The sequence below is a fragment of the Zootoca vivipara genome, chromosome 16 (genome assembly GCF_963506605.1).
Source record: "Zootoca vivipara chromosome 16, rZooViv1.1, whole genome shotgun sequence".
NCBI lineage: Eukaryota > Metazoa > Chordata > Lepidosauria > Squamata > Lacertidae > Zootoca > Zootoca vivipara.
Genome location: NC_083291.1, coordinates 40,818,088 through 40,839,522, shown reverse-complemented (window position 1 = coordinate 40,839,522; position 21,435 = coordinate 40,818,088).

Below are 21,435 nucleotides of genomic sequence, written 5' to 3'. Positions count from 1 at the left end.
CTATGGCTTTATTTCGCTTAGTTGCTTACTCTTGAGTAGAACTGCATGTTCACGCCAGAAATAAGCATCTTTGTAAAATGAGCCAAATTGAAGCAGAAAACATTGTTGGAGTGTCAGAATGCATAGATAGAAGGCAAATAAGCGTTCCATGGCTTTATTTCGCTTACTTGCTTACTCTTGAGTAGAACTGCATATTCACTCCAGGAGTAAGCACCTTTGTAAAATGAGTCAAAGTGAAGCAAAACACATTGTTGGAGTGTCAGAATGCATAGATAGAAGGCAAATAAGCGTTCCATGGCTTTATTTCGCTTAGTTGCTTACTCTTGAGTAGAACTGCATGTTCACTCCAGAAATAAGCATCTTTGTAAAATGAGTCAAATTGAAGCAGAACACATTGGTGGAGTGTCAGAATGCATAGATAGTATGTAAATAAGCGTTCTATGGCTTTATTTCGCTTAGTTGCTTACTCTTGAGTAGAACTGCATGTTCACGCCAGAAATAAGCATCTTTGTAAAATGAGCCAAATTGAAGCAGAAAACATTGTTGGAGTGTCAGAATGCATAGATAGAAGGCAAATAAGCGTTCCATGGCTTTATTTCGCTTAGTTGCTTACTCTTGAGTAGAACTGCATATTCACTCAAGAAATGAGCACCTTTGTGAAATGACCCAAATTGAAGCAGAAAACATTGTTGGAGTGTCAGAATGCATAGATAGAAGGCAAATAAGCGTTCCATGCCTTATTTCGCTTACTTGCTTACTCTTGAGTAGAACTGCATGTTCACTCCAGAAATAAGCATCTTTGTAAAATGAGTCAAATTGAAGCAGAACACATTGGTGGAGTGTCAGAATGCATAGATAGAATGTAAATAAGCGTTCTATGGCTTTATTTCGCTTAGTTGCTTACTCTTGAGTAGAACTGCATGTTCACGCCAGAAATAAGCATCTTTGTAAAATGAGCCAAATTGAAGCAGAAAACATTGTTGGAGTGTCAGAATGCATAGATAGAAGGCAAATAAGCGTTCCATGGCTTTATTTCGCTTAGTTGCTTACTCTTGAGTAGAATTGCATGTTCACGCCAGAAATAAGCATCTTTGTAAAATGAGCCAAATTGAAGCAGAAAACATTGTTGGAGTGTCAGAATGCATAGATAGAAGGCAAATAAGCGTTCTATGGCTTTATATCGCTTAGTTGCTTACTCTTGAGTAGAACTGCATGTTCACGCCAGAAATAAGCATCTTTGTAAAATGAGCCAAATTGAAGCAGAACACATTGTTGGAGTGTCAGAATGCATAGATCGAAGGCAAATAAGCGTTCCATGGCTTTATTTCGCTTAGTTGCTTACTCTTGAGTAGAACTGCATGTTCACGCCAGAAATAAGCATCTTTGTAAAATGAGCCAAAATGAAGCAGAAAACATTGGTGGAGAGTCAGAATGCATAGATAGAAGGCAAATAAGCGTTCCATGGCTTTATTTCGCTTAGTTGCTTACTCTTGAGTAGAACTGCATATTCACTCAAGAAATGAGCACCTTTGTGAAATGACCCAAATTGAAGCAGAAAACATTGTTGGAGTGTCAGAATGCATAGATAGAAGGCAAATAAGCGTTCCATGCCTTATTTCGCTTACTTGCTTACTCTTGAGTAGAACTGCATGTTCACTCCAGAAATAAGCATCTTTGTAAAATGAGTCAAATTGAAGCAGAACACATTGGTGGAGTGTCAGAATGCATAGATAGAAGGCAAATAAGCGTTCCATGGCTTTATTTCGCTTACTTGCTTACTCTTGAGTAGAACTGCATGTTCACTCCAGAAATAAGCATCTTTGTAAAATGAGTCAAATTGAAGCAGAACACATTGGTGGAGTGTCAGAATGCATAGATAGAATGTAAATAAGCGTTCTATGGCTTTATTTCGCTTAGTTGCTTACTCTTGAGTAGAACTGCATGTTCACTCCAGAAATAAGCATCTTTGTAAAATGAGTCAAATTGAAGCAGAACACATTGGTGGAGTGTCAGAATGCATAGATAGAATGTAAATAAGCGTTCTATGGCTTTATTTCGCTTAGTTGCTTACTCTTGAGTAGAACTGCATGTTCACGCCAGAAATAAGCATCTTTGTAAAATGCGCCAAATTGAAGCAGAACACATTGGTGGAGTGTCAGAATGCATAGATAGAATGTAAATAAGCGTTCTATGGCTTTATTTCGCTTAGTTGCTTACTCTTGAGTAGAACTGCATGTTCACTCCAGAAATAAGCATCTTTGTAAAATGAGTCAAATTGAAGCAGAACACATTGGTGGAGTGTCAGAATGCATAGATAGAATGTAAATAAGCGTTCTATGGCTTTATTTCGCTTAGTTGCTTACTCTTGAGTAGAACTGCATGTTCACGCCAGAAATAAGCATCTTTGTAAAATGAGCCAAATTGAAGCAGAAAACATTGTTGGAGTGTCAGAATGCATAGATAGAAGGCAAATAAGCGTTCTATGGCTTTATTTCGCTTAGTTGCTTACTCTTGAGTAGAACTGCATGTTCACGCCAGAAATAAGCATCTTTGTAAAATGAGCCAAATTGAAGCAGAACACATTGTTGGAGTGTCAGAATGCATAGATCGAAGGCAAATAAGCGTTCCATGGCTTTATTTCGCTTAGTTGCTTACTCTTGAGTAGAACTGCATGTTCACGCCAGAAATAAGCATCTTTGTAAAATGAGGCAAAATGAAGCAGAAAACATTGGTGGAGAGTCAGAATGCATAGATAGAAGGCAAATAAGCGTTCCATGGCTTTATTTCGCTTAGTTGCTTACTCTTGAGTAGAACTGCATATTCACTCAAGAAATGAGCACCTTTGTGAAATGACCCAAATTGAAGCAGAAAACATTGTTGGAGTGTCAGAATGCATAGATAGAAGGCAAATAAGCGTTCCATGCCTTATTTCGCTTACTTGCTTACTCTTGAGTAGAACTGCATGTTCACTCCAGAAATAAGCATCTTTGTAAAATGAGTCAAATTGAAGCAGAACACATTGGTGGAGTGTCAGAATGCATAGATAGGAGGCAAATAAGCGTTCTATGGCTTTATTTCGCTTAGTTGCTTACTCTTGAGTAGAACTGCATGTTCACGCCAGAAATAAGCATCTTTGTAAAATGAGCCAATTTGAAGCAGAAAACATTGTTGGAGTGTCAGAATGCATAGATAGAAGGCAAATAAGCGTTCCATGGCTTTATTTCGCTTACTTGCTTACTCTTGAGTAGAACTGCATATTCACTCCAGGAGTAAGCACCTTTGTAAAATGAGTCAAAGTGAAGCAAAACACATTGTTGGAGTGTCAGAATGCATAGATAGAAGGCAAATAAGCGTTCTATGGCTTTATTTCGCTTAGTTGCTTACTCTTGAGTAGAACTGCATGTTCCCGCCAGAAAAAAGCATCTTTGTAAAATGAGCCAAAATGAAGCAGAAAACATTGTTGGAGTGTCAGAATGCATAGATCGAAGGCAAATAAGCGTTCTATGGCTTTATTTCGCTTAGTTGCTTACTCTTGAGTAGAACTGCATATTCACTCCAGGAATAAGCACCTTTGTAAAATGAGTCAAATTGAAGCAAAACACATTGTTGGAGTGTCAGAATGCATAGATAGAAGGCAAATAAGCGTTCTATGGCTTTATTTCGCTTAGTTGCTTACTCTTGAGTAGAACTGCATGTTCACGCCAGAAATAAGCATCTTTGTAAAATGAGCCAAATTGAAGCAGAACACATTGTTGGAGTGTCAGAATGCATAGATCGAAGGCAAATAAGCGTTCCATGGCTTTATTTCGCTTAGTTGCTTACTCTTGAGTAGAACTGCATGTTCACGCCAGAAATAAGCATCTTTGTAAAATGAGGCAAAATGAAGCAGAAAACATTGGTGGAGAGTCAGAATGCATAGATAGAAGGCAAATAAGCGTTCCATGGCTTTATTTCGCTTAGTTGCTTACTCTTGAGTAGAACTGCATATTCACTCAAGAAATGAGCACCTTTGTGAAATGACCCAAATTGAAGCAGAAAACATTGTTGGAGTGTCAGAATGCATAGATAGAAGGCAAATAAGCGTTCCATGCCTTATTTCGCTTACTTGCTTACTCTTGAGTAGAACTGCATGTTCACTCCAGAAATAAGCATCTTTGTAAAATGAGTCAAATTGAAGCAGAACACATTGGTGGAGTGTCAGAATGCATAGATAGAAGGCAAATAAGCGTTCTATGGCTTTATTTCGCTTAGTTGCTTACTCTTGAGTAGAACTGCATGTTCACGCCAGAAATAAGCATCTTTGTAAAATGAGCCAATTTGAAGCAGAAAACATTGTTGGAGTGTCAGAATGCATAGATAGAAGGCAAATAAGCGTTCCATGGCTTTATTTCGCTTACTTGCATACTCTTGAGTAGAACTGCATATTCACTCCAGGAGTAAGCACCTTTGTAAAATGAGTCAAAGTGAAGCAAAACACATTGTTGGAGTGTCAGAATGCATAGATAGAAGGCAAATAAGCGTTCTATGGCTTTATTTCGCTTAGTTGCTTACTCTTGAGTAGAACTGCATGTTCCCGCCAGAAATAAGCATCTTTGTAAAATGAGCCAAAATGAAGCAGAAAACATTGTTGGAGTGTCAGAATGCATAGATCGAAGGCAAATAAGCGTTCTATGGCTTTATTTCGCTTAGTTGCTTACTCTTGAGTAGAACTGCATATTCACTCCAGGAATAAGCACCTTTGTAAAATGAGTCAAAGTGAAGCAAAACACATTGTTGGAGTGTCAGAATGCATAGATAGAAGGCAAATAAGCGTTCCATGGCTTTATTTCGCTTAGTTGCTTACTCTTGAGTAGAACTGCATGTTCACTCCAGAAATAAGCATCTTTGTAAAATGAGTCAAATTGAAGCAGAACACATTGTTGGAGTGTCAGAATGCATAGATAGAAGGCAAATAAGCGTTCCATGGCTTTATTTCGCTTACTTGCTTACTCTTGAGTAGAACTGCATGTTCACTCCAGAAATAAGCATCTTTGTAAAATGAGTCAAATTGAAGCAGAACACATTGGTGGAGTGTCAGAATGCATAGATAGAATGTAAATGAGCGTTCTATGGCTTTATTTCGCTTAGTTGCTTACTCTTGAGTAGAACTGCATGTTCACGCCAGAAATAAGCATCTTTGTAAAATGAGCCAAATTGAAGCAGAAAACATTGTTGGAGTGTCAGAATGCATAGATAGAAGGCAAATAAGCGTTCCATGGCTTTATTTCGCTTAGTTGCTTACTCTTGAGTAGAATTGCATGTTCACGCCAGAAATAAGCATCTTTGTAAAATGAGCCAAATTGAAGCAGAAAACATTGTTGGAGTGTCAGAATGCATAGATAGAAGGCAAATAAGCGTTCTATGGCTTTATTTCGCTTAGTTGCTTACTCTTGAGTAGAACTGCATGTTCCCGCCAGAAATAAGCATCTTTGTAAAATGAGCCAAATTGAAGCAGAACACATTGTTGGAGTGTCAGAATGCATAGATCGAAGGCAAATAAGCGTTCCATGGCTTTATTTCGCTTAGTTGCTTACTCTTGAGTAGAACTGCATGTTCACGCCAGAAATAAGCATCTTTGTAAAATGAGCCAAAATGAAGCAGAAAACATTGGTGGAGAGTCAGAATGCATAGATAGAAGGCAAATAAGCGTTCCATGGCTTTATTTCGCTTAGTTGCTTACTCTTGAGTAGAACTGCATATTCACTCAAGAAATGAGCACCTTTGTGAAATGACCCAAATTGAAGCAGAAAACATTGTTGGAGTGTCAGAATGCATAGATAGAAGGCAAATAAGCGTTCCATGCCTTATTTCGCTTACTTGCTTACTCTTGAGTAGAACTGCATATTCACTCCAGGAGTAAGCACCTTTGTAAAATGAGTCAAAGTGAAGCAAAACACATTGTTGGAGTGTCAGAATGCATAGATAGAAGGCAAATAAGCGTTCCATGGCTTTATTTCGCTTAGTTGCTTACTCTTGAGTAGAACTGCATGTTCACTCCAGAAATAAGCATCTTTGTAAAATGAGTCAAATTGAAGCAGAACACATTGGTGGAGTGTCAGAATGCATAGATAGAAGGCAAATAAGCGTTCCATGGCTTTATTTCTCTTACTTGCTTACTCTTGAGTAGAACTGCATGTTCACTCCAGAAATAAGCATCTTTGTAAAATGAGTCAAATTGAAGCAGAACACATTGGTGGAGTGTCAGAATGCATAGATAGTATGTAAATAAGCGTTCTATGGCTTTATTTCGCTTAGTTGCTTACTCTTGAGTAGAACTGCATGTTCACGCCAGAAATAAGCATCTTTGTAAAATGAGCCAAATTGAAGCAGAAAACATTGTTGGAGTGTCAGAATGCATAGATAGAAGGCAAATAAGCGTTCCATGGCTTTATTTCGCTTAGTTGCTTACTCTTGAGTAGAATTGCATGTTCACGCCAGAAATAAGCATCTTTGTAAAATGAGCCAAATTGAAGCAGAAAACATTGTTGGAGTGTCAGAATGCATAGATAGAAGGCAAATGAGCGTTCCATGGCTTTATTTCGCTTACTTGCTTACTCTTGAGTAGAACTGCATATTCACTCCAGGAGTAAGCACCTTTGTAAAATGAGTCAAAGTGAAGCAAAACACATTGTTGGAGTGTCAGAATGCATAGATAGAAGGCAAATAAGCGTTCTATGGCTTTATTTCGCTTAGTTGCTTACTCTTGAGTAGAACTGCATGTTCACTCCAGAAATAAGCATCTTTGTAAAATGAGTCAAATTGAAGCAGAACACATTGTTGGAGTGTCAGAATGCATAGATCGAAGGCAAATAAGCGTTCCATGGCTTTATTTCGCTTAGTTGCTTACTCTTGAGTAGAACTGCATGTTCACTCCAGAAATAAGCATCTTTGTAAAATGAGTCAAATTGAAGCAGAACACATTGGTGGAGTGTCAGAATGCATAGATAGAAGGCAAATAAGCGTTCTATGGCTTTATTTCGCTTAGTTGCTTACTCTTGAGTAGAACTGCATGTTCACGCCAGAAATAAGCATCTTTGTAAAATGAGCCAAATTGAAGCAGAAAACATTGTTGGAGTGTCAGAATGCATAGATAGAAGGCAAATAAGCGTTCCATGGCTTTATTTCGCTTACTTGTTTACTCTTGAGTAGAACTGCATATTCACTCCAGGAGTAAGCACCTTTGTAAAATGAGTCAAAGTGAAGCAAAACACATTGTTGGAGTGTCAGAATGCATAGATAGAAGGCAAATAAGCGTTCCATGGCTTTATTTCGCTTAGTTGCTTACTCTTGAGTAGAACTGCATGTTCACTCCAGAAATAAGCATCTTTGTAAAATGAGTCAAATTGAAGCAGAACACATTGGTGGAGTGTCAGAATGCATAGATAGAAGGCAAATAAGCGTTCCATGGCTTTATTTCGCTTACTTGCTTACTCTTGAGTAGAACTGCATGTTCACTCCAGAAATAAGCATCTTTGTAAAATGAGTCAAATTGAAGCAGAACACATTGGTGGAGTGTCAGAATGCATAGATAGAATGTAAATAAGCGTTCTATGGCTTTATTTCGCTTAGTTGCTTACTCTTGAGTAGAACTGCATGTTCACTCCAGAAATAAGCATCTTTGTAAAATGAGTCAAATTGAAGCAGAACACATTGGTGGAGTGTCAGAATGCATAGATAGAATGTAAATAAGCGTTCTATGGCTTTATTTCGCTTAGTTGCTTACTCTTGAGTAGAACTGCATGTTCACGCCAGAAATAAGCATCTTTGTAAAATGAGCCAAATTGAAGCAGAACACATTGGTGGAGTGTCAGAATGCATAGATAGAATGTAAATAAGCGTTCTATGGCTTTATTTCGCTTAGTTGCTTACTCTTGAGTAGAACTGCATGTTCACTCCAGAAATAAGCATCTTTGTAAAATGAGTCAAATTGAAGCAGAACACATTGGTGGAGTGTCAGAATGCATAGATAGAATGTAAATAAGCGTTCTATGGCTTTATTTCGCTTAGTTGCTTACTCTTGAGTAGAACTGCATGTTCACGCCAGAAATAAGCATCTTTGTAAAATGAGCCAAATTGAAGCAGAAAACAATGTTGGAGTGTCAGAATGCATAGATAGAAGGCAAATAAACGTTCTATGCCTTATTTCGCTTAGTTGCTTACTCTTGAGTAGAACTGCATGTTCACGCCAGAAATAAGCATCTTTGTAAAATGAGCCAAATTGAAGCAGAACACATTGTTGGAGTGTCAGAATGCATAGATCGAAGGCAAATAAGCGTTCCATGGCTTTATTTCGCTTAGTTGCTTACTCTTGAGTAGAACTGCATGTTCACGCCAGAAATAAGCATCTTTGTAAAATGAGTCAAATTGAAGCAGAACACATTGGTGGAGTGTCAGAATGCATAGATAGAAGGCAAATAAGCGTTCTATGGCTTTATTTCGCTTAGTTGCTTACTCTTGAGTAGAACTGCATGTTCACGCCAGAAATAAGCATCTTTGTAAAATGAGCCAAATTGAAGCAGAAAACATTGTTGGAGTGTCAGAATGCATAGATAGAAGGCAAATAAGCGTTCCATGGCTTTATTTCGCTTACTTGCTTACTCTTGAGTAGAACTGCATATTCACTCCAGGAGTAAGCACCTTTGTAAAATGAGTCAAAGTGAAGCAAAACACATTGTTGGAGTGTCAGAATGCATAGATAGAAGGCAAATAAGCATTCTATGGCTTTATTTCGCTTAGTTGCTTACTCTTGAGTAGAACTGCATGTTCCCGCCAGAAATAAGCATCTTTGTAAAATGAGCCAAATTGAAGCAGAACACATTGTTGGAGTGCCAGAATGCATAGATCGAAGGCAAATAAGCGTTCCATGGCTTTATTTCGCTTAGTTGCTTACTCTTGAGTAGAACTGCATGTTCACGCCAGAAATAAGCATCTTTGTAAAATGAGCCAAAATGAAGCAGAAAACATTGGTGGAGAGTCAGAATGCATAGATAGAAGGCAAATAAGCGTTCCATGGCTTTATTTCGCTTAGTTGCTTACTCTTGAGTAGAACTGCATATTCACTCAAGAAATGAGCACCTTTGTGAAATGACCCAAATTGAAGCAGAAAACATTGTTGGAGTGTCAGAATGCATAGATAGAAGGCAAATAAGCGTTCCATGCCTTATTTCGCTTACTTGCTTACTCTTGAGTAGAACTGCATGTTCACTCCAGAAATAAGCATCTTTGTAAAATGAGTCAAATTGAAGCAGAACACATTGGTGGAGTGTCAGAATGCATAGATAGAAGGCAAATAAGCGTTCTATGGCTTTATTTCGCTTAGTTGCTTACTCTTGAGTAGAACTGCATGTTCACGCCAGAAATAAGCATCTTTGTAAAATGAGCCAAATTGAAGCAGAAAACATTGTTGGAGTGTCAGAATGCATAGATAGAAGGCAAATAAGCATTCCATGGCTTTATTTCGCTTACTTGCTTACTCTTGAGTAGAACTGCATATTCACTCCAGGAGTAAGCACCTTTGTAAAATGAGTCAAAGTGAAGCAAAACACATTGTTGGAGTGTCAGAATGCATAGATAGAAGGCAAATAAGCGTTCCATGGCTTTATTTCGCTTAGTTGCTTACTCTTGAGTAGAACTGCATGTTCACTCCAGAAATAAGCATCTTTGTAAAATGAGTCAAATTGAAGCAGAACACATTGGTGGAGTGTCAGAATGCATAGATAGAAGGCAAATAAGCGTTCCATGGCTTTATTTCGCTTACTTGCTTACTCTTGAGTAGAACTGCATGTTCACTCCAGAAATAAGCATCTTTGTAAAATGAGTCAAATTGAAGCAGAAAACATTGTTGGAGTGTCAGAATGCATAGATAGAAGGCAAATAAGCGTTCCATGGCTTTATTTCGCTTAGTTGCTTACTCTTGAGTAGAACTGCATATTCACTCAAGAAATGAGCACCTTTGTGAAATGACCCAAATTGAAGCAGAAAACATTGTTGGAGTGTCAGAATGCAAAGATAGAAGGCAAATAAGCGTTCCATGCCTTATTTCGCTTACTTGCTTACTCTTGAGTAGAACTGCATGTTCACTCCAGAAATAAGCATCTTTGTAAAATGAGTCAAATTGAAGCAGAACACATTGGTGGAGTGTCAGAATGCATAGATAGAATGTAAATAAGCGTTCTATGGCTTTATTTCGCTTAGTTGCTTACTCTTGAGTAGAACTGCATGTTCACGCCAGAAATAAGCATCTTTGTAAAATGAGCCAAATTGAAGCAGAAAACATTGTTGGAGTGTCAGAATGCATAGATAGAAGGCAAATAAGCGTTCTATGGCTTTATTTCGCTTAGTTGCTTACTCTTGAGTAGAACTGCATGTTCACGCCAGAAATAAGCATCTTTGTAAAATGAGCCAAATTGAAGCAGAACACATTGTTGGAGTGTCAGAATGCATAGATCGAAGGCAAATAAGCGTTCCATGGCTTTATTTCGCTTAGTTGCTTACTCTTGAGTAGAACTGCATGTTCACGCCAGAAATAAGCATCTTTGTAAAATGAGCCAAAATGAAGCAGAAAACATTGGTGGAGAGTCAGAATGCATAGATAGAAGGCAAATAAGCGTTCCATGGCTTTATTTCGCTTTGTTGCTTACTCTTGAGTAGAACTGCATATTCACTCAAGAAATGAGCACCTTTGTGAAATGACCCAAATTGAAGCAGAAAACATTGTTGGAGTGTCAGAATGCATAGATAGAAGGCAAATAAGCGTTCCATGCCTTATTTCGCTTACTTGCTTACTCTTGAGTAGAACTGCATGTTCACTCCAGAAATAAGCATCTTTGTAAAATGAGTCAAATTGAAGCAGAACACATTGGTGGAGTGTCAGAATGCATAGATAGAAGGCAAATAAGCGTTCTATGGCTTTATTTCGCTTAGTTGCTTACTCTTGAGTAGAACTGCATGTTCACGCCAGAAATAAGCATCTTTGTAAAATGAGCCAAATTGAAGCAGAAAACATTGTTGGAGTGTCAGAATGCATAGATAGAAGGCAAATAAGCGTTCCATGGCTTTATTTCGCTTACTTGCTTACTCTTGAGTAGAACTGCATATTCACTCCAGGAGTAAGCACCTTTGTAAAATGAGTCAAAGTGAAGCAAAACACATTGTTGGAGTGTCAGAATGCATAGATAGAAGGCAAATAAGCGTTCCATGGCTTTATTTCGCTTAGTTGCTTACTCTTGAGTAGAACTGCATGTTCACTCCAGAAATAAGCATCTTTGTAAAATGAGTCAAATTGAAGCAGAACACATTGGTGGAGTGTCAGAATGCATAGATAGAAGGCAAATAAGCGTTCCATGGCTTTATTTCGCTTACTTGCTTACTCTTGAGTAGAATTGCATGTTCACTCCAGAAATAAGCATCTTTGTAAAATGAGTCAAATTGAAGCAGAACACATTGGTGGAGTTTCAGAATGCATAGATAGAATGTAAATAAGCGTTCTATGGCTTTATTTCGCTTAGTTGCTTACTCTTGAGTAGAACTGCATGTTCACTCCAGAAATAAGCATCTTTGTAAAATGAGTCAAATTGAAGCAGAACACATTGGTGGAGTGTCAGAATGCATAGATAGAATGTAAATAAGCGTTCTATGGCTTTATTTCGCTTAGTTGCTTACTCTTGAGTAGAACTGCATGTTCACGCCAGAAATAAGCATCTTTGTAAAATGAGCCAAATTGAAGCAGAAAACATTGTTGGAGTGTAAGAATGCATAGATAGAAGGCAAATAAGCGTTCTATGGCTTTATTTCGCTTAGTTGCTTACTCTTGAGTAGAACTGCATGTTCACGCCAGAAATAAGCATCTTTGTAAAATGAGCCAAATTGAAGCAGAACACATTGTTGGAGTGTCAGAATGCATAGATCGAAGGCAAATAAGCGTTTCATGGCTTTATTTCGCTTAGTTGCTTACTCTTGAGTAGAACTGCATGTTCACGCCAGAAATAAGCATCTTTGTAAAATGAGTCAAATTGAAGCAGAACACATTGGTGGAGTGTCAGAATGCATAGATAGAAGGCAAATAAGCGTTCTATGGCTTTATTTCGCTTAGTTGCTTACTCTTGAGTAGAACTGCATGTTCACGCCAGAAATAAGCATCTTTGTAAAATGAGCCAAATTGAAGCAGAAAACATTGTTGGAGTGTCAGAATGCATAGATAGAAGGCAAATAAGCGTTCCATGGCTTTATTTCGCTTACTTGCTTACTCTTGAGTAGAACTGCATATTCACTCCAGGAGTAAGCACCTTTGTAAAATGAGTCAAAGTGAAGCAAAACACATTGTTGGAGTGTCAGAATGCATAGATAGAAGGCAAATAAGCGTTCCATGGCTTTATTTCGCTTAGTTGCTTACTCTTGAGTAGAACTGCATGTTCACTCCAGAAATAAGCATCTTTGTAAAATGAGTCAAATTGAAGCAGAACACATTGGTAGAGTGTCAGAATGCATAGATAGAATGTAAATAAGCGTTCTATGGCTTTATTTCGCTTAGTTGCTTACTCTTGAGTAGAACTGCATGTTCACGCCAGAAATAAGCATCTTTGTAAAATGAGCCAAATTGAAGCAGAAAACATTGTTGGAGTGTCAGAATGCATAGATAGAAGGCAAATAAGCGTTCCATGGCTTTATTTCGCTTAGTTGCTTACTCTTGAGTAGAACTGCATATTCACTCAAGAAATGAGCACCTTTGTGAAATGACCCAAATTGAAGCAGAAAACATTGTTGGAGTGTCAGAATGCATAGATAGAAGGCAAATAAGCGTTCCATGCCTTATTTCGCTTACTTGCTTACTCTTGAGTAGAACTGCATGTTCACTCCAGAAATAAGCATCTTTGTAAAATGAGTCAAATTGAAGCAGAACACATTGGTGGAGTGTCAGAATGCATAGATAGAAGGCAAATAAGCGTTCTATGGCTTTATTTCGCTTAGTTGCTTACTCTTGAGTAGAACTGCATGTTCACGCCAGAAATAAGCATCTTTGTAAAATGAGCCAAATTGAAGCAGAAAACATTGTTGGAGTGTCAGAATGCATAGATAGAAGGCAAATAAGCGTTCCATGGCTTTATTTCGCTTACTTGCTTACTCTTGAGTAGAACTGCATATTCACTCCAGGAATAAGCACCTTTGTAAAATGAGTCAAAGTGAAGCAAAACACATTGTTGAAGTGTCAGAATGCATAGATAGAAGGCAAATAAGCGTTCCATGGCTTTATTTCGCTTAGTTGCTTACTCTTGAGTAGAACTGCATGTTCACTCCAGAAATAAGCATCTTTGTAAAATGAGTCAAATTGAAGCAGAACACATTGGTGGAGTGTCAGAATGCATAGATAGAAGGCAAATAAGCGTTCCATGGCTTTATTTCGCTTACTTGCTTACTCTTGAGTAGAACTGCATGTTCACTCCAGGAATAAGCATCTTTGTAAAATGAGTCAAATTGAAGCAGAACACATTGGTGGAGTGTCAGAATGCATAGATAGAATGTAAATAAGCGTTCTATGGCTTTATTTCGCTTAGTTGCTTACTCTTGAGTAGAACTGCATGTTCACGCCAGAAATAAGCATCTTTGTAAAATGAGTCAAATTGAAGCAGAAAACATTGTTGGAGTGTCAGAATGCATAGATAGAAGGCAAATAAGCGTTCCATGGCTTTATTTCGCTTACTTGCTTACTCTTGAGTAGAACTGCATATTCACTCCAGGAATAAGCACCTTTGTAAAATGAGTCAAATTGAAGCAGAACACATTGGTGGAGTGTCAGAATGCATAGATAGAAGGCAAATAAGCGTTCCATGGCTTTATTTCGCTTAGTTGCTTACTCTTGAGTAGAACTGCATGTTCACTCCAGAAATAAGCATCTTTGTAAAATGAGTCAAATTGAAGCAGAACACATTGGTGGAGTGTCAGAATGCATAGATAGAAGGCAAATAAGCGTTCCATGGCTTTATTTCGCTTACTTGCTTACTCTTGAGTAGAACTGCATGTTCACTCCAGAAATAAGCATCTTTGTAAAATGAGTCAAATTGAAGCAGAACACATTGGTGGAGTGTCAGAATGCATAGATAGAATGTAAATAAGCATTCTATGGCTTTATTTCGCTTAGTTGCTTACTCTTGAGTAGAACTGCATGTTCACGCCAGAAATAAGCATCTTTGTAAAATGAGCCAAATTGAAGCAGAAAACATTGTTGGAGTGTCAGAATGCATAGATAGAAGGCAAATAAGCGTTCCATGGCTTTATTTCGCTTAGTTGCTTACTCTTGAGTAGAACTGCATATTCACTCAAGAAATGAGCACCTTTGTGAAATGACCCAAATTGAAGCAGAAAACATTGTTGGAGTGTCAGAATGCATAGATAGAAGGCAAATAAGCGGTCTATGGCTTTATTTCGCTTAGTTGCTTACTCTTGAGTAGAACTGCATATTCACTCAAGAAATGAGCACCTTTGTGAAATGACCCAAATTGAAGCAGAAAACATTGTTGGAGTGACAGAATGCATAGATAGAAGGCAAATAAGCGTTCCATGCCTTATTTCGCTTACTTGCTTACTCTTGAGTAGAACTGCATGTTCACTCCAGAAATAAGCATCTTTGTAAAATGAGTCAAATTGAAGCAGAACACATTGGTGGAGTGTCAGAATGCATAGATAGAAGGCAAATAAGCGTTCTATGGCTTTATTTTGCTTAGTTGCTTACTCTTGAGTAGAACTGCATGTTCACGCCAGAAATAAACATCTTTGTAAAATGAGCCAAATTGAAGCAGAAAACATTGTTGGAGTGTCAGAATGCATAGATAGAAGGCAAATAAGCGTTCCATGGCTTTATTTCGCTTACTTGCTTACTCTTGAGTAGAACTGCATATTCACTCCAGGAATAAGCACCTTTGTAAAATGAGTCAAAGTGAAGCAAAACACATTGTTGGAGTGTCAGAATGCATAGATAGAAGGCAAATAAGCGTTCCATGGCTTTATTTCGCTTAGTTGCTTACTCTTCAGTAGAACTGCATGTTCACTCCAGAAATAAGCATCTTTGTAAAATGAGTCAAATTGAAGCAAAACACATTGTTGGAGTGTCAGAATGCATAGATAGAAGGCAAATAAGCGTTCCATGGCTTTATTTCGCTTACTTGCTTACTCTTGAGTAGAACTGCATGTTCACGCCAGAAATAAGCATCTTTGTAAAATGAGCCAAATTGAAGCAGAAAACATTGTTGGAGTGTCAGAATGCATAGATAGAAGGCAAATAAGCGTTCCATGGCTTTATTTCGCTTAGTTGCTTACTCTTGAGTAGAACTGCATATTCACTCAAGAAATGAGCACCTTTGTGAAATGACCCAAATTGAAGCAGAAAACATTGTTGGAGTGTCAGAATGCATAGATAGAAGGCAAATAAGCGTTCCATGCCTTATTTCGCTTACTTGCTTACTCTTGAGTAGAACTGCATGTTCACTCCAGAAATAAGCATCTTTGTAAAATGAGTCAAATTGAAGCAGAACACATTGGTGGAGTGTCAGAATGCATAGATAGAAGGCAAATAAGCGTTCTATGGCTTTATTTCGCTTAGTTGCTTACTCTTGAGTAGAACTGCATGTTCACGCCAGAAATAAGCATCTTTGTAAAATGAGCCAAATTGAAGCAGAAAACATTGTTGGAGTGTCAGAATGCATAGATAGAAGGCAAATAAGCGTTCCATGGCTTTATTTCGCTTACTTGCTTACTCTTGAGTAGAACTGCATATTCACTCCAGGAATAAGCACCTTTGTAAAATGAGTCAAAGTGAAGCAAAACACATTGTTGGAGTGTCAGAATGCATAGATAGAAGGCAAATAAGCGTTCCATGGCTTTATTTCGCTTAGTTGCTTACTCTTGAGTAGAACTGCATGTTCACTCCAGAAATAAGCATCTTTGTAAAATGAGTCAAATTGAAGCAAAACACATTGTTGGAGTGTCAGAATGCATAGATAGAAGGCAAATAAGCGTTCCATGGCTTTATTTCGCTTACTTGCTTACTCTTGAGTAGAAATGCATGTTCACTCCAGAAATAAGCATCTTTGTAAAATGAGTCAAATTGAAGCAGAACAAATTGGTGGAGTGTCAGAATGCATAGATAGAATGCAAATAAGCGTTCTATGGCTTTATTTCGCTTAGTTGCTTACTCTTGAGTAGAACTGCATGTTCACGCCAGAAATAAGCATCTTTGTAAAATGAGCCAAATTGAAGCAGAAAACATTGTTGGAGTGTCAGAATGCATAGATAGAAGGCAAATAAGCGTTCCATGGCTTTATTTCGCTTAGTTGCTTACTCTTGAGTAGAATTGCATGTTCACGCCAGAAATAAGCATCTTTGTAAAATGAGCCAAATTGAAGCAGAAAACATTGTTGGAGTGTCAGAATGCATAGATCGAAGGCAAATAAGCGTTCCATGGCTTTATTTCGCTTAGTTGCTTACTCTTGAGTAGAACAGCATGTTCACGCCAGAAATAAGCATCTCTGTAAAATGAGCCAAAATGAAGCAGAAAACATTGGTGGAGAGTCAGAATGTATAGATAGAAGGCAAATAAGCGTTCCATGGCTTTATTTCGCTTAGTTGCTTACTCTTGAGTAGAACTGCATATTCAATCAAGAAATGAGCACATTTGTGAAATGACCCAAATTGAAGCAGAAAACATTGTTGGAGTGTCAGAATGCATAGATAGAAGGCAAATAAGCGTTCCATGCCTTATTTCGCTTACTTGCTTACTCTTGAGTAGAACTGCATGTTCACTCCAGAAATAAGCATCTTTGTAAAATGAGTCAAATTGAAGCAGAACACATTGGTGGAGTGTCAGAATGCATAGATAGAAGGCAAATAAGCGTTCTATGGCTTTATTTCGCTTAGTTGCTTACTCTTGAGTAGAACTGCATGTTCACGCCAGAAATAAGCATCTTTGTAAAATGAGCCAAATTGAAGCAGAAAACATTGTTGGAGTGTCAGAATGCATAGATAGAAGGCAAATAAGCGTTCCATGGCTTTATTTCGCTTACTTGCTTACTCTTGAGTAGAACTGCATATTCACTCCAGGAGTAAGCACCTTTGTAAAATGAGTCAAAGTGAAGCAAAACACATTGTTGGAGTGTCAGAATGCATAGATAGAAGGCAAATAAGCGTTCCATGGCTTTATTTCGCTTAGTTGCTTACTCTTGAGTAGAACTGCATGTTCACTCCAGAAATAAGCATCTTTGTAAAATGAGTCAAATTGAAGCAGAACACATTGGTGGAGTGTCAGAATGCATAGATAGTATGTAAATAAGCGTTCTATGGCTTTCTTTCGCTTAGTTGCTTACTCTTGAGTAGAACTGCATGTTCACGCCAGAAATAAGCATCTTTGTAAAATGAGCCAAATTGAAGCAGAAAACATTGTTGGAGTGTCAGAATGCATAGATAGAAGGCAAATAAGCGTTCCATGGCTTTATTTCGCTTAGTTGCTTACTCTTGAGTAGAACTGCATATTCACTCAAGAAATGAGCACCTTTGTGAAATGACCCAAATTGAAGCAGAAAACATTGTTGGAGTGTCAGAATGCATAGATAGAAGGCAAATAAGCGTTCCATGCCTTATTTCGCTTACTTGCTTACTCTTGAGTAGAACTGCATGTTCACTCCAGAAATAAGCATCTTTGTAAAATGAGTCAAATTGAAGCAGAACACATTGGTGGAGTGTCAGAATGCATAGATAGAATGTAAATAAGCGTTCTATGGCTTTATTTCGCTTAGTTGCTTACTCTTGAGTAGAACTGCATGTTCACGCCAGAAATAAGCATCTTTGTAAAATGAGCCAAATTGAAGCAGAAAACATTGTTGGAGTGTCAGAATGCATAGATAGAAGGCAAATAAGCGTTCCATGGCTTTATTTCGCTTAGTTGCTTACTCTTGAGTAGAATTGCATGTTCACGCCAGAAATAAGCATCTTTGTAAAATGAGCCAAATTGAAGCAGAAAACATTGTTGGAGTGTCAGAATGCATAGATAGAAGGCAAATAAGCGTTCTATGGCTTTATTTCGCTTAGTTGCTTACTCTTGAGTAGAACTGCATGTTCACGCCAGAAATAAGCATCTTTGTAAAATGAGCCAAATTGAAGCAGAACACATTGTTGGAGTGTCAGAATGCATAGATAGAAGGCAAATAAGCGTTCCATGGCTTTATTTCGCTTACTTGCTTACTCTTGAGTAGAACTGCATATTCACTCCAGGAGTAAGCACCTTTGTGAAATGACCCAAATTGAAGCAGAAAACATTGTTGGAGTGTCAGAATGCATAGATAGAAGGCAAATAAGCGTTCCATGCCTTATTTCGCTTACTTGCTTACTCTTGAGTAGAACTGCATGTTCACTCCAGAAATAAGCATCTTTGTAAAATGAGTCAAATTGAAGCAGAACACATTGGTGGAGTGTCAGAATGCATAGATAGAATGTAAATAAGCGTTCTATGGCTTTATTTCGCTTAGTTGCTTACTCTTGAGTAGAACTGCATGTTCACGCCAGAAATAAGCATCTTTGTAAAATGAGCCAAATTGAAGCAGAAAACATTGTTGGAGTGTCAGAATGCATAGATAGAAGGCAAATAAGCGTTCCATGGCTTTATTTCGCTTAGTTGCTTACTCTTGAGTAGAATTGCATGTTCACGCCAGAAATAAGCATCTTTGTAAAATGAGCCAAATTGAAGCAGAAAACATTGTTGGAGTGTCAGAATGCATAGATAGAAGGCAAATAAGCGTTCCATGGCTTTATTTCGCTTACTTGCTTACTCTTGAGTAGAACTGCATATTCACTCCAGGAGTAAGCACCTTTGTGAAATGACCCAAATTGAAGCAGAAAACATTGTTGGAGTGTCAGAATGCATAGATAGAAGGCAAATAAGCGTTCCATGCCTTATTTCGCTTACTTGCTTACTCTTGAGTAGAACTGCATGTTCACTCCAGAAATAAGCATCTTTGTAAAATGAGTCAAATTGAAGCAGAACACATTGGTGGAGTGTCAGAATGCATAGATAGAATGTAAATAAGCGTTCTATGGCTTTATTTCGCTTAGTTGCTTACTCTTGAGTAGAACTGCATGTTTACGCCAGAAATATGCATCTTTGTAAAATGAGCCAAATTGAAGCAGAAAACATTGTTGGAGTGTCAGAATGCATAGATAGAAGGCAAATAAGCGTTCCATGGCTTTATTTCGCTTAGTTGCTTACTCTTGAGTAGAATTGCATGTTCACGCCAGAAATAAGCATCTTTGTAAAATGAGCCAAATTGAAGCAGAAAACATTGTTGGAGTGTCAGAATGCATAGATAGAAGGCAAATAAGCGTTCTATGGCTTTATTTCGCTTAGTTGCTTACTCTTGAGTAGAACTGCATGTTCACGCCAGAAATAAGCATCTTTGTAAAATGAGCCAAATTGAAGCAGAACACATTGTTGGAGTGTCAGAATGCATAGATAGAAGGCAAATAAGCGTTCCATGGCTTTATTTCGCTTACTTGCTTACTCTTGAGTAGAACTGCATATTCACTCCAGGAGTAAGCACCTTTGTGAAATGACCCAAATTGAAGCACAAAACATTGTTGGAGTGTCAGAATGCATAGATAGAAGGCAAATAAGCGTTCCATGCCTTATTTCGCTTACTTGCTTACTCTTGAGTAGAACTGCATGTTCACTCCAGAAATAAGCATCTTTGTAAAATGAGTCAAATTGAAGCAGAACACATTGGTGGAGTGTCAGAATGCATAGATAGAATGTAAATAAGCGTTCTATGGCTTTATTTCGCTTAGTTGCTTACTCTTGAGTAGAACTGCATGTTCACGCCAGAAATAAGCATCTTTGTAAAATGAGCCAAATTGAAGCAGAAAACATTGTTGGAGTGTCAGAATGCATAGATAGAAGGCAAATAAGCGTTCCATGGCTTTATTTCGCTTAGTTGCTTACTCTTGAGTAGAATTGCATGTTCACGCCAGAAATAAGCATCTTTGTAAAATGAGCCAAATTGAAGCAGAAAACATTGTTGGAGTGTCAGAATGCATAGATAGAAGGCAAATAAGCGTTCTATGGCTTTATTTCGCTTAGTTGCTTACTCTTGAGTAGAACTGCATGTTCACGCCAGAAATAAGCATCTTTGTAAAATGAGCCAAATTGAAGCAGAACACATTGTTGGAGTGTCAGAATGCATAGATAGAAGGCAAATAAGCGTTCCATGGCTTTATTTCGCTTACTTGCTTACTCTTGAGTAGAACTGCATATTCACTCCAGGAGTAAGCACCTTTGTGAAATGACCCAAATTGAAGCAGAAAACATTGTTGGAGTGTCAGAATGCATAGATAGAAGGCAAATAAGCGTTCCATGCCTTATTTCGCTTACTTGCTTACTCTTGAGTAGAACTGCATGTTCACTCCAGAAATAAGCATCTTTGTAAAATGAGTCAAATTGAAGCAGAACACATTGGTGGAGTGTCAGAATGCATAGATAGAATGTAAATAAGCGTTCTATGGCTTTATTTCGCTTAGTTGCTTACTCTTGAGTAGAACTGCATGTTCACGCCAGAAATAAGCATCTTTGTAAAATGAGCCAAATTGAAGCAGAAAACATTGTTGGAGTGTCAGAATGCATAGATAGAAGGCAAATAAGCGTTCCATGGCTTTATTTCGCTTAGTTGCTTACTCTTGAGTAGAATTGCATGTTCACGCCAGAAATAAGCATCTTTGTAAAATGAGCCAAATTGAAGCAGAAAACATTGTTGGAGTGTCAGAATGCATAGATAGAAGGCAAATAAGCGTTCCATGGCTTTATTTCGCTTACTTGCTTACTCTTGAGTAGAACTGCATATTCACTCCAGGAGTAAGCACCTTTGTGAAATGACCCAAATTGAAGCAGAAAACATTGTTGGAGTGTCAGAATGCATAGATAGAAGGCAAATAAGCGTTCCATGCCTTATTTCGCTTACTTGCTTACTCTTGAGTAGAACTGCATGTTCACTCCAGAAATAAGCATCTTTGTAAAATGAGTCAAATTGAAGCAGAACACATTGGTGGAGTGTCAGAATGCATAGATAGAATGTAAATAAGCGTTCTATGGCTTTATTTCGCTTAGTTGCTTACTCTTGAGTAGAACTGCATGTTTACGCCAGAAATATGCATCTTTGTAAAATGAGCCAAATTGAAGCAGAAAACATTGTTGGAGTGTCAGAATGCATAGATAGAAGGCAAATAAGCGTTCCATGGCTTTATTTCGCTTAGTTGCTTACTCTTGAGTAGAATTGCATGTTCACGCCAGAAATAAGCATCTTTGTAAAATGAGCCAAATTGAAGCAGAAAACATTGTTGGAGTGTCAGAATGCATAGATAGAAGGCAAA